At 36.6% G+C, this 15,039-nt stretch overlaps 1 long non-coding RNA gene across 1 annotated transcript; it reads left to right on the top strand.

The window, feature by feature from the left end:
* Positions 1,742-14,792, top strand: LOC110257817. The gene is made up of 3 exons (XR_002340819.1): positions 1,742-2,238; positions 13,208-13,308; positions 14,543-14,792. It is a non-coding gene; the product is annotated as an uncharacterized LOC110257817 (long non-coding RNA).

The raw sequence follows: 15,039 nt of genomic DNA, 5'->3' as shown, positions 1-15,039 counted from the left end.
GCCTTATTTTATTCCATATACTTAACAACATGTGGAATGTTTTACTTATTTTATTTTCCATAGAGCCCCATTATAGTTTAAGCAACACTCATTATTGCTGGATCTCCAGTGGTGTGAAGAGTGCCTTGAAACATAATAGGCGCTCAGTAATTTTTTGTTACTGAAAATGAACTCATTCCTAAGAATCTTAAAGAAGAGTTCAAATACAGATGGGGCATCTTTCTCAGATTACAGCATGCAGTTTCACTAAATCTTGAGATAATACTAATCAAAGCATGAGCTTATTCTTACTTTTCCCTGTGCTCTATAGCAAAGACCAAGGGAATGGTAAGCTACTACAGATTCAGAGGGGAAAAAAGTTTTTGGTCACATTCAAATGTCATAATCTATTAAATCTTTTTCAACTATTACCATTTAAGAGAGCACCTAAACTGAAGGGGTTTAAAAAAACAAAACAAAACAGATTTTGGAGTTCCCTTCGTGGCTCAGTGGCTAATGAATCCAACTAGGAACCATGAAGTTGTGGGTTCCATCCCTGGCCTCGCTCTGTGGGTTAAGGATACAGTGTTGCCTTGAGCTGTGGTGTAGGTCGCAGATGCGGCTCAGATCTGACATTGCTGTGGCTCTGGCATTGGCCAGCAGCAACAGCTCTGATTAGACCCCTAGCCTGGGAATCTGCATATGCCACGGGTGTGGTCCTGGAAAAGACAAAAAACAAACAAACAAACAAACAAACAAAAAAACCCAAACAGATTTTAGCTTTTACTGGTTGTTTTTTGCCAGAGAAATCCAATATCTGGCATCAGGGATCTGTAATTATCTAACTGCCAGAGTGATTTTTCTATCCCCACCAGTCTGTACTCATGTACCATTCTTTCAGGTACACTCATGGAGAGAAGTGGGCAAGAATTCACTTGATGGGCAGAAGGGTGGTATGTGCTAAGAATCCTCCACTTACAGCCATTACCATTCTTGTCCATAAAGAAATGGTATACACCTGAAGCCAGTGACCACTATAAATAATTCCTCTTTACCGTTTTTCTGAATAAAATATCCTTTAAAAAATCACTGTTATCCCAGGTTTGGGTTTTTTTTCCCCCTGCCTTTACAATTCAGGTATGTTGAGGTGGTTAAATTGCTTTTTCACATAGACTATACATCTCAATGTCACGTGAACCGTATTCGTAGAATGATCTAATTATTAGAGTCTAATACAGTAACAACTCTCTTTTAAGAACTTTGTATTTCAGTGGTTCTCTAGATTTTTCTTATAAATAAAAGAGCAATTCTGGTCACTTCTTAGCACATCTGCATTAGTCAGGTTCTCCTCAGAAAATGGAAAGTTAGTATTTAAAGGTCTGATTGAATTTAGTGAAGGGTTTGTATTAGAGGTAAGGGCAGAGCTAAGGAGACCAAAAAGCTGAAACATTGAAAAAGCCACAAGCCACAGTGGGAATCCTACCTCCCGTAGTAGTGAGAGGCAGGAGGTGTAAAAGCTACCCATTGAGAAGAATTCCCTTTATCATAGTTTAACAAGGCTTTATCTCTCAGTGAGGCCATAATGCAGTAACTTGTACTACCAGCTGGTTCCAGCACATATGCAGACTCATGCACCAGTTAGGTCCATGCTTTTCCTGACTCTTGTCTTAGGGAATGCCCCCTTGAAGCCAAAGCTGTGGTTTAGAGGGAGAGGTAGCTAAGCACAAGTGAATGCAGTAAGAGCCACATGCTCCTAATATTTAATTGTGTTATTAAAGCTGCTTGGCAGCAGTATCCTCTGTTTCATTTTCACCTAAAGAAATGGAATACTGATATATAAATTCAAATTTATGAGGATATGTGTCAGAAAACATACAACCTATAATGGGAAGCTGAGGTGGCAGGGGCCCTTGATTTTCCATACTCGGACATTCTTTGTGAGAGCCCAGAGCCAACTAGGGGCTGGTTTTAAATACTGCTGAAGGAGGTCATCAAGAGGACGTGATTGCTGATTGACCCTCCAGGTGGATCCAGGCAGTCAGAGGCTCCTCCCCATTCCCTTGGTCTTGGAAGGTCTGCTCAGCCTGAAGCTCTCACAGCCAGGGCCATTTCCAGGGTGCTGCAGCCTTGAGAGTGAGGTGCGTTGAGACCATTTGGATATGTGATTGAAGCCCGTGCAGGCCTTTGAGTAAGTGTTTTAAGATTCTCGTGGATGTGTATGGACTCAGTCACCTTGCAGCGCCCAGACAAGCCTATTGGGTAAGTTCCAAACTTGCCACATACTCATCCAGAAGGGCTGCCTCTTTCTTCCAACTCTCCTTGCCCTCCCTGGAGTGGGGATAGTTCACAAAACGATGAGGAAGGTTTTTGTCCGAATATATCCTAGCCCTCCTCCAAAACACTAGGGGTCTCTTCTCTGATTCTTTTGTCTAGATTTGCCTCCTTGCCACTCTGAGGTCCTAGGGTCATGTACTAGGGCAGTTGGAATGCCAGCCTGAGCTGGCCATAGAACTGTCTCTTTTTCTAGACCTTCTTCAAAACCAGGTAGCTTCTGAGCTACCACAGTTGATCAGAAAAGCACTCCTGAATGTGGTATGTATTGCTTCAAAGTTCTAAGAATTTCGCTGCTTTTTTCACTGTGCAAAGTTTGAGTGGCAGGAACTTGTCTCTCACTTGAGAGGGACAATCACAATGTGCCATAGATAATTGGTTACCTGGTAACGTCAATGATGAGGCCCATGAACTTTCCAAGGATGGTATGTCTGAATTTTGGCATCTAGTGTGTTGGCTACTTCTCTGTGAAAAGCTTCAATTAGCATAATCAATGTAATGGACCAGAGAGGTAATCAGTGGGATGTGAGTAAAACCGAAGTCTCCAGTGTTATACTGTACACAAGGTGATGGTATCGTCCTTAGATAAGACAAGGAATATGTCCTGCTGCCCTTGGCAGGGGAAAGTGTACAACTGATTTGCTTTACTGATTTGTATTGAAAGTGTTTGCTAGGTTAGCTCTATACTAGGTGCCAGTATCAGTGTCAAAAAGCCCTGGTAAAGATAGCTTTTTTGGAACAAGTGGAATCACCATGTGATTAAATGTATAATAATCTACAGCTGTTCTTTGAGACCCAGAGGCCCTCTGCACTGTGAAATAGGTGAGTTAAATGAAAATCACAGATGCTGCACCTTTAAGTTTTTGCAGGTGGCACTAATCTCTGGAATTCTCTAGTGATGTGGTAGCATGTTGGCTTGCTATTTTTGTAGGAGGGTACCGTTTTACAATCTTCAAATTGTCCTTTCTTTTTTTAAGAGCTCTCACTGCTGGGATCCAAAAACCAAGGTGGGGTTTCTGCTAGATACTTCATAAATCTTTGCCAATGCCTACTCAGTAATTAAGGGAATACTACAGGATAAGTCTGTGGTCTGAACTCACTGATAGATGGACTTAGCCCAAGACTCGTTCTGTATCTGATTTTCCAAAGCCCCCACTTTGATCAGCGGGTCAAGGTGGCATTAAAATTCCCCAGGGGTTAGAGACACATCATACTTAGCATCTAATAATTCCCAAACGCTTAGGGTGTTGTATTTTCCCCAGTGCCCACACATCCTAGTAAATGGCTGTCATTCTAGGAAAAGGCTTAGAGTAGTCACTGCAATCAATTCTGGCTGCATCACAAGGACATCATTCAATATGACCTAACCTCCCCATGAGTCAAGGTGCTCTGGGTGTCTGAACTGACTTGAGTGTAGGAACTGGTAAATTTACCCAAGTTGGTGATGTCAGGCTTCTGTTCACTATACCAAGACTTGAAATGTTACCCAGAAAGTCAGCCTAAAACAATATCTCACTTCACTGTTCCACCAAAATATAGGCTCCCGGCAGTGTTTGAACTTTATTTGGGAAACCTGAGGTTGTCCTTTTCTCTTAAATCTACTAATTATTAGAAATCTCACGTGTGGATCTCTGCAGTACTTCCTTTTATTGTTCAGTTCAATGATTTCAGTGGGAAGGAGGGGAAAGGAACATACTGTGATAATTTTATTGATGACTATGTATTCATTTGATAAATATTTATTGAACATCTACTACCTACTCGACAGTATTCTAGGTAGTGGAGATATAGCAGTGAGTTAGTCAAGAAAAATATTCCTGCATTGGTGGTATAGTGATGAGCACAGCTGTCTTCCAAGAAAAATATTCTTGCCCCCATAGGCAGCTGGCAAAATAGTGTGAAGACAATAACCAAGATAAAGAGATAAATATATATTGTATGTTAGATGGTAATAATACAAAGAAAAATAAAATATAAAAGGGGAATAGAGATGGTGAGAGTGCAGAATTGGTGATTGTATGGTTGTACTTTTGAATAAGTTGGCCACGTATGACTTTACTGTGAAGGTAACATTTGATGGTAGACCTGAAGGAAGTGATAGTGAGGACAGCAGGTAGTTGGAGTCAGAACAATCAGGACAGGAAAAGAGTAAGTGTGCCTCCGCTTTGGGGAGGGAACATGCCAGACACGTTTGAGAAATAGGGAAGACTAATAAAATGCAAAAATAATTGAAGACATATATATTAAAATGTTAGCCAAGCTTAACATTAACCTTAGTAGAATTCAAAACAATTTGTACTTTTTCATTATTAGGTAAGATGAAATCAAACAAAGGACTTTCCCATAACTGCTAGAAAGCAGCAAGGGAATGTTTAATGACATGGGGAAATGCTTACAAAATGAGCCGAAAATAACTCAGTATTCTCTGACCCTGTTCTATACAATTATACATCGTTTTGAAATGAAATGTAAACCAGCAAGGAAGTTCATCAAAAGGTTTTCTCTGAATTATGGAATTGAGTAATATATATTTTTCTCCTTTTCTATATTGTCTAAGTATCTATTTTGCTTTGTTTCACTTTCTCAAAGCAACTATAAGCATTCCTTATTTAATTGTGCTTTGCAGATAACTGCATTTTTTTTTTTTTTTTTTTTTTTTACAAGTTGGAAGTTTGCGGCAACCCTGCGTAAAGTCTTTTGGTGACATGTTTCCAACAGCATTTGCTCATGTTGTGTCTCTATGTTACCTCTTGGTAGTTCTTGCAATATTTCAAACTTTTTCATTAGTACTATATTTGTTATTGCTGAAGAGCCAGATGATGGTTAGCACTTTTTGGCAATAAAGTATTTTTCAATTAAAGTTTGTACGTTTTTAAAGACATAATGCTATTATTGCACACTGATAGATTACAGTATAGTGGAAATATAACTTTTATATATGTTGGGAAACCAAAAAATTTGTGACTTTATCATGATAGTTGATTTATTGCCGCAATAACTCCAAGGTCTGCCTCTATAACAGGAAGAATTAGACAAACCTGGGTTGAAATGCTGGCTCTACTTAAAACTGTGTTACCTTGGATAAGTGTTCATATCTGTAAAATACAGTTAACAATAATGATTTTATAGTGTTGTTTTAGATCATTAAATACAGTACTGTTTTTAAAGGTGTTAACATAGTACCTGATTTGTCATATTCAATAAATGTTTAATTGAAAATATGGCTTTTGAAATCAGATACTTTTTTTTTGAAGAACAAATAGAAAACCCAATAGTTCAAACATACACATATTAAATGATACCTGCTTCTCAATTAAAACAGTGATATTTCAGAGTGATTTCTACTCAAACTGCCATTCACAGATAGCGCTTTTTTTGTTGTTGTTACTTTTTTTTGGCACGTTTGGTGAGAACACTGAGGATCTACTCTCTTAGCAAATTTTGAGTATATGATACAGTATTATTAACTATAGCCATCTTGCTATACATTCAATTCCTAGAACATATACATGTTATATGAAACTGAAAATTTGTTCTCTTTGACCAGTTTCTCGAACAGTTAAAGCAAGATGCACATTCTGGTTGAGAGCTGTATAAATAAGAGATATTTAAGAGTTCCTGTTGTGGCTCAGTGGTTAACGAACCCAAATAGTATCCATGAGGACGTGGGTTCGATTCTTGGCCTCGCTCAGTGGGTTAAGGATCCGGCGTTGCTGTGAGCTGTGGTGTAGGTTGCAGATGCGGCTCGGATCCTGCATTGCTGTGGTTCTGGCGTAGGCCGGCAGCCACAGCTCCGATTGGACTCCTAGCCTAGGAACCTCCATATGCTGTGGATGTGGCTCTAAAAGGACAAAAAAAGAGATATTTATTATGTTTACAAAAAATGCATTGTTTTTCCCACTTTAGGAGTGCTACATGATTATTACAGACTCATTGGAGCAGGTAGAGCATATGAGGTAAAAATAGAGTCAAAGATAACCAGATAACCACTATAATTTGTATATGTTTCCTTCTAAAATTTTACAGTATGTGCTTAAAATTTTTTTATTCTGAAAAATGGAAACACATTTGTTACATATTTAATTAATGCATATTAATGCTTTTGAAAAGACAGTTTTTCATAACTTAGAACATTTGGCTTAACTGAAAAGAAACATTTAAGGAATACCTGCTATGGTGCAGTGGGTTAAGAATTTGACTCATTTCACTCAGTATGAGATTCTCTAGTTCCATCCATGTTGCTGCAAATGGCATTATGTCATTCTTTTTTATGGCTGAGTAGTATTCCATTGTGTATATATACCACATCTTCCCCTTGCTGTACAGTGGGAAAATTAAAAAAAAAAAAAGAATTTGGCTGTAGCAGCTCAGGTTGCTGCAAAGGTGCAGATTCGACCCTGGCCTGGCACAGTAGGTTAAAGGATCTGGCATTGCTGTAGCTGTGATTCGGATTCAATCCCTGGTCCAGGAACTTCCATATGCCATGGGTATGGACATAAAATGTAAAAAAAAATTTTTTTAATTAAAAAATAAAAAAATTAAATAATCTGACCTTAGATTTAGGTTTCAATAAAATTAGAATCATATTTTATAATATGACCAATTCTTCAAAAATTGCTCTTGTGTAACACCAGACTGAAATAATGTTTCAAGATAAAATTTAATTAACTGTGCTTTTATTGTAAAAACTATAAAGCACTATATAATAAACATTTTAATTTATATCATTTTCTTCTAAAAAACTTTAAAATGCTACACATATAAATGATGCACTAACTGAGAGAAATTATCATCCTTTCCATTGTTTTGAAGTGCTTATTTCTAGCCCATGCAAGTGTGTCAGCATGTTTTCAATCTAATGTACCAAGGTCAAATGCACTCTAGAGATATTTCTTAATGGAATTTTCAGGCAAGTCAATGCTGTTGTACAGTAGACTAAACAATTTGATGACCAGTACAGTTAGAATATGTATTATGTAATTTCAGAGAACTTTAGAAATGTAGGGGATAGTTTTAAATGACAAACAGTAGCTTCGGTCGTCCTTTCTGAAGAAAGATGGAAAATATAATTTTGCTGACTTCTTTGCAGTTAGACAAAGTGCAGATGAATTGTGAGTATAAATTTAATTCTTCCAGCTATTACTTCAGTAGGCTAAAAGCATGTACAAAAACCAATCAAATGGAAGGTAAGGAAAACCAGATAGAGTGACTGGACGAACTTGGCTGTTACTAATTTGTTAACAATTGTTCACGCAATGATGCTATTAAATGATGTTATGAAAGGCAAATAAGGTCTCCACCCATTAACTAACTTATGAATATGACATTAACTTAAGACTTTGTTATTAAATCTATATTCAAGCAGATTAAGCTATGAACTATATTTTAAATAACACCATATTTTAAATAACGTTGCCCTAATCCATTTTAATGTTATGGAAAGAATACTCTAATACTTAGCAAAATGAAATTTGATGTTAAATACAGTTATCATTCGATCCTGGAAATAATTTGCCTTCTTATATTTATCATGTTTATGGTGTTTCTCTCATATTTCTCCACTTTTTTTTTGTCCAGTGCTTCTCTCCATATATTATTTTTTAATTCCTCTTGCTTCCTTAGCACATTAATGGTGGTTTTAAAAAAAATCCTCTCTCTGTATTCCCAAAGTTTTCTACCTTCAGTATTTTTAGCTTTTTTTTTTTTTTTTTACTGTATTTACTAACTATATACAGGCAATAACCAAATGTTGGTCTCTTACCCTCAATCCTTTCCAGTGCAGTAGCCATTAGGGGAGCTATTGAAAACCTGAAAAGTGGCTTATGCAATTGGGAAACTGAAACTTTATTTAATTTTAATTAACATTCAATTTGAATGGGTACGTAACGCTGGTAGCTATTGTATGGAACAGCACAATTATAGATTGCTTTTTGTAGTCTGAGTTGGCCTCAGAAGTTGCCAGATAAAGACCTTTGGATTTGTCTTAAACCCAGGAAACTGTGCATATCACTCTGCCACCTAAAGACTTTCAGTGCCTCCTCCTGTGTTACTACTTAGTCCAAATTTCAAAGGCTCACATATAAGGTCCGCTTTAATCTCATTCTATCACACTTTTCCATTCAAGTTTTCATTAATCTCATCTTTCTATGCTCTAATCCATCCAAACTTAAGTATCTTTGTACTGAGTCCATAATTTATGCTTTCTCCATGCTCATAATTTGACTCAGAGTATTTTCTTCCTTGCCCAAAATGAGTGCCCAAATCATTTTAATTGTTTTTGTTTTTTTAAATGAATATCAATGGTATTGGAATGTAATAGAAAACATTTTGGAAAATTATGTATAATAAAGCCATTTCTCGACAAGTTATTTCAGGGGACCAGAGTCTGCTTATTTCAGAAGCCCCTGGATGCCTTAAGATAATATTTGTCTCAAAAAGAAAAAAATAAATAGAATATTTGTTTCATTATCTCCATTATTTTTCCCTCTAAGGAATTGTCCTTAATAAATGTTGCTATGTATCTTCTCCTAGTTGTTTTTTAATTATTATTTTTTAAATTATTTGCTTTTAAAATTATTCAATAATTGTTTTAAAAATATTATTCAATTTATTAAACTAAAAGAAAAAAATCTGTTCATCCATTTCTCTTACCACCTCCCACCTCCCCATCCCCATCCCTCTCCTCTAGCAACCTGTGTCTATTCTCTGTCTGTCAGATATTTGCTTTGTTTTTAGGTGTCACATATAAGAGCACTCATATGGTATTTGCCTTTCTCTGTCTAACTTATTTCACTTAGCATAATGCCCTCCTCGTCTATACTTGATGTTGCAAATGGCAAGATTTCACTCTTTGTATCGCTGAAGAATATTCCATTTTGTATATACACCACAATTTTTTAAAATTCATTCATTGATGGACACTTAGGTTGCTTCCATATCTTGGCTATTATAAATAATGCTGCAGTGAACATGGGGGTGCATATCATTTCAAGTTAATGTTTTCATTTTCTTCAGATAAAGATTCAAAAGTAGGGTAGCTGGATCATATTGCAGTTTTATTTTGAATTTTTTGAGGACCCTTCATACTATTTCTCATAGTGGTGTACCAAATTACATTCTCACCAATGGTTTACAAGTGTACCCTCTTCTCCATATCCTTACCAACACTTGCTATTCCTTGCTTTTTAAAAATAGCAGCCAATGTAACAGGTATGAGGTCTACTTTTGATTTGCATTTCCCTGATGATTAATGATGTTGAGCATTTTTTTCATGTACTGTTGGCTATTTGTGTGTCTTCCTTGGAAAAATGTCTGTTCAGCTCTTCTTCTCATGTTTTAATGGGATTAAGTGTTCAGTTTCAGCTGACGTTGCCACTCACTTCATGAAGCTTTTCCCAATTTCCAATAAGCAAGCTCTCCCTGGACTGGGTCAGTATAGTTATCTGTCTTTATTTATTCCTGATAATGTATCTGTTTTGTCCTTATGTAACATTATGAGCTCTCTCAGGTCATGTTGTATATCTTACTTATTCCCTAATTTTTAGTCTTTGACCCCTGTCTAATATATAGAATATACAAAATAACTGGTTATCAAATTATTGGATTAAATACTAAAACTAATGTAGATATTTGAATTGGAACTCATTATCAGAGCATTTCTAATGAAAGTAATCAAATCATTAGGTTATATGAGTTTATAAATATATGCATTCCCTATATGGAGACATGTTATGTATATATAATGCAAATAGTCAAATATGCAGATAGTGTGTTCAGTTATAGATGAATGACTTGCATATTTTATACAAGTCATTTTATCTTTATACGTACATGTATAACACACATACATTTTTGTCTGATATGTACTGAAAAAAAGTAATTTTAATTCTTTATTTTTCTAGATAATTGGCTCCATTTCATTTCCTAAAGGTAGAGCAATATTAAACATTATAATTATATGCTATAAAACAGGCATTATGTAAAAATATTTATTTTAAACCAGAATATTATGTTGAGAATATTTTCCCACCACAAACATTTGTTTGCCATCTGTATTCAGTCCAAGCAAACTGTTCATTACTATTAAGGAAATTTGGATAGTGGACATTCTAACTTCTTGGAACTATTGCCAAGCTACTGCAGTTACCAGTATATAAAAAATCTGATGCTTTGTTTAATGTTTTATGAACTTTCTCTGGAATATCCTGAGAAGTTCGCTTATTTTTAAGAAACATTAGTCCCACATAGCAAGTAGGTATATTCATATTGTAAACACAACCCAAACAGTCTGTAATACAAGTATTTCAATAGTAAAGATCACTATATATGTTTCTAACTACAGAAATCAGTGATCCCATTGTAAACAGTATTAAATGACAGGTTATATACTAAGGATTAGGCAAAAGGCATTAGCCAGAGTTCAATTGCTAAAGGACACTCACAGGACCAAAAATGACAAGGCTTAAAAATGAATAGTTTATTTCATGGAAAAGTGACAGTAAGGCACCAGCATTAAAGTCCCAATATGGATCACAATCAAAGGCTCCCTCACAGCAAGCGTGTGGAAAAACCAAGCCATCATCCTACCTTTGCAGAGGCCATACCAAGATGTACCTTTTCTTTCAGACCAAGAACACAATTTTCTCTTAACTCAAAACCCAACTATGCATGCCCATAAAACCCCAAAACTAGAGAACCCAAAATGGAGTCTCAGCCAGGTTTTCTTGTGTCCCGATGGTCTCACAGGCATCTTCCCACTGCATAACCTGCCCCAGTGGCAGAGCAGTCCAGGTCCCTCACCAAGACCACGTGCAAACCATCAATATTGCTTATCAGTAAATAATGCTGACATGCTGGTATATCATTTTTCAGATCTACAGTTACAAAGCAGCACTAGGAGTCGGTGAAGTTGATGCCCTCACCAGGGTCAGGGCTGTGCAGGTATTTTTCTTGCTTCAGAGCAGTTTCAGGCCTAAGGGGATTGATGCTCTCAGCTCAGGAACCAAGTAACAGGAGCTATTTCTTGCAATACAAGTGACAAAGTATTAGTATTCAAAATATATGGGACACTTGTAAACTAGAGAGAGAGACAAATAACCTAATAAAAAGGACAACCCCCCCCAAACATGTAAAAAATACACAGAAAAACTCACTAATGATTTTTGGGATGCCAAAAAATAGCAACAACCACAAAGTCATCAGATTGCCCAATTTTTCATAAGTTTGCTAGACACATTTCGATAAGAATCTGGGGGGGAAAAAAGCCCTCATATGCTGCCAATGGTAGTGTAAAATGGTACAGTGACTTCAAAGAGCAATTTCAGGAATTCCCTTCATGGCTCAGTGGTTAACAAACCCAACTAGGATACATGAGGATGCAGGTTCGATCCCTGGCCTCGCTCAGTGGGTTAAGGATCCCGCGTTGCTGTGGCTGTGGTGTAGGCCAGTAGCTGTAGCTCTGATTCGACCCCTAGCCTGGGATCCTCCATATGCTGCAAGTGCGCCCCTAAAAAAGCAAAAATAAATAAGTAAATATATAAAGAGCAATTTCACAAACTTTACAATTGTTAAGGATGTTCATACCTTAAGATCACTATGCATCTCTAGGAATATACCTTAGAAAAACTAGCAAGCATAACATGGGAATCATTTGCATAATTATTTATTACAACATGGCTTATAATCATGAAAAATTAAAAGCAATACATGACCTATGCATAGAAAATGGATCAATAAATTATACATTTTCAGGGGAGTATTCAGTAGAGGTTAAAATGAATTAATATTCATGTATCATGAGTCATTGATGTAATGATATACAAATCCTGGATCACGGACATGCTATTAACACTAAAATTTTAAAACATAAGAGAGAAAATCGAATTGCAGAAAGACGAATTATATTGCATCACTTATATGAAGCTTAAAACCAAAAAATCATTATATATAATTCATGGGACTATTCATATGTAATGAAATATAAAATTTAGGAAAGATAAACACTGTCTTTTGGATAGTGGGTACATCTGAGAAGAAACTTAAGAAATGCTCTTAGTGAGGGATCCAAAATGATTTATTTCTTTGAAAACAGGAATTTGAGGTAAACCTGTTACCATGTTGACTATAGCATTTGGACAATTAATACTGTGCCTCCTTGAATTTGGGCTGTAGAGGAACAAGTGACAGACTTGCATCTGAATAAAAAAGTCTGCCAAGTAGAGTCCATAGAGGTCAAACTGTCCACCCATCAAAAGTCAAAATAAACAATAAAAAATTTAGGAGTTCCCATTGTGGCTCAGCAGGTTAAGAACCTGACTAGTACCCATGAGGCTACAGGTTTGATCCCTGGCTTTCTGGTGGGTTAGGGATCTGATGGTGCCGTGAACTGTGGGTTGTAGATGTGTCAGATCTGGCATGGCTGTGGCTCTGGCATAGGCAGCAGCTCCCGCTCTGATTTGACCCTTGGCCTGGGAGGAGCTTCCATATGCCACAAATGCTGCCCTAAGAAGCAAAAGAAAAAAAAGAAAAAAGATGGAAAAGAAAGCAAAGAATTAAAAGCCACCTGCAATGTAGTTAAGTGTAGCCTTAATGTGAAGAAATCTGCCTGGGTTTATCTTTGATCTTTCCTAAAATTGCTGCCTGACTGGTTGTAGATTATGGTCCCACCTTATGAATAGAAACTGAGTGAGGTGTCCTAAGCTCTCAGCAATAGTTGAGACATTTTCAAAGTCAGGAGTGATGAACTTGGATGGCTCCATCTGGAATATTTCTTAATGATTCTCACAAACACAAATGAAGTGCTTCTTGAAATAATTGACATTAGGAATCTGCCATACTCCGAGGGAATCACCAAGAAAACACATCTGTCATTCAAGTAAATCTTTTCTTGATCCTATAGGCTGCCCATTTGGAGTAAGAGAGTGGAAAAAATGGAGAAATACAAGATGGAGTAGAGATGGCAAAGGTGGAGAACCAAATAATACCTAAGAGTGAGGCTAGGTAAGAGACCCACCTCCAAACTAAATAAGACTATGGAATCGTGATAGTTAGAATACAGAGGACATTTTAATTGTGAACTTGAGACTGTCCTTAAGAGTAAATGTGGCCAAATGCTTTTTCATTATTTAACAGTGATTGTAAAAGTTTTACTTGAAACGTCATCCTAGGCAGGGGGAGAATTGGTCCCACAGAGTTCATCTAATGGTGACTGAGAGGAACAAAAGTTTGATATTTGCACCTTAAGAGACACTGCTAGTACAATAAACAGATTATATGGTTATTTTATGAAAGATAAATACAGGGCACAAAGGAACATGTGTCTTCCGTAGAGTAGTTGTAATATAGACCTTAATCTCTTCTTCTAGAAGGGGGCTAGAATTTGGTGACTCTATATACTATCAATTACTTAACAGTAAAATATAACTAGAACTTAAGTTTTTCTGTGTTAATTCCTCATGGTACAAGTTCCAATCCTATGTATTTGTTTTGAGATATGCCACATTAGAAACATGAAAGAGAACTGGGGGATCATTCATTTAACACAGGGACAAAGAATGTATTAGCTGAGTTTTATTTTTTCCTGAATCAATCAGACACACTCCTCTATCTCCTGTATTTGAGGCCTCTTAAGTAAGAAATTATAATACTTTTGTGGAGATGGGGAATTATTTCAAAATTTTTAATTTTTCTTATTTTCCCTTCTCACAAGTATTGTTCTTTCCTAGTTTGCAAATACTTTGAAAGTGTGTAATTTCCTCTCCAAAGTTACAGTGAAGTATGACTGAGCAATTCAGGTGACCATTTCGGGTCCTGAATTTGAGTTGCTGCAAACTAGTCGATGGGTAAGAATTTATAACATGCAATGCAGCAATCCTCAGGGTGAACTTCCACATCACACAACCTTGAAACCAAGATGATGCTTAACTGAATTACTCGGTTGATGTGATCTTTACTGCAAAGGGCCTATTATAGACAGCATAACATTATGTGGTGTCTAAGAGATGTCGGCAAAGTTTGGAAACATGAAGTCTGTAAGGTCATAGTCTTGATAACTATTAGCATGATATAATATATCAACAGCTCAGTAAATTCAGCACCTACTTTCTCCCTGTAGGATTGGATGGTGAGCAGTAGAGTGATCTGTATCAAAATATCAGCATGGGCTGTCAAACTAGGGTCTGCTAAATACTATATATCCCATATTACTGCATATACTATCCTGTTTCTCTTCTAGAGACATGACCACTGCCCCAGGAGACATTTGATGGTTGGTCGAGAACTTTAAGGGACTTTTGAATTCCTCATCATTGACTGATCATGTACTCTTATCAGTAATACTTTTCTGAGTGTGCCTCCCACATAAACATATTCTTTTACTTATTTTTAAATTTATACTTGTACTGATGTTCCAGTACATTATGTTCATTACTAAAACTATACAAATATTAGAAATGTAAAAACTTTGAGATAAAGATTTAAAAAGCATTATTTCCAAAAAGATATTTTAGTCTACGGCCATACCACCTTGAACACACCCAGTCTCATCAAAAAGATACTTTATAAGAGTCTCATGGTCCTAGATTCCAGCTGTGAAATTCCTAACTTCTGTTCGAAGGGGAAAAAATGAGTAAGATGCGCTGAGTGCTTCATCATGTGCTGCCCAATGTGATCTCACTTTGGAAGTCTGTTGACTGTGGAATTTGTTAACCAGGGGAATGTTATGTGACAGAA

The sequence above is a fragment of the Sus scrofa genome, chromosome X, assembly GCF_000003025.6.
Source record: "Sus scrofa isolate TJ Tabasco breed Duroc chromosome X, Sscrofa11.1, whole genome shotgun sequence".
NCBI classification, from domain to species: Eukaryota; Metazoa; Chordata; class Mammalia; order Artiodactyla; family Suidae; genus Sus; species Sus scrofa.
This window is presented reverse-complemented; position numbering and strand designations above follow the sequence as displayed.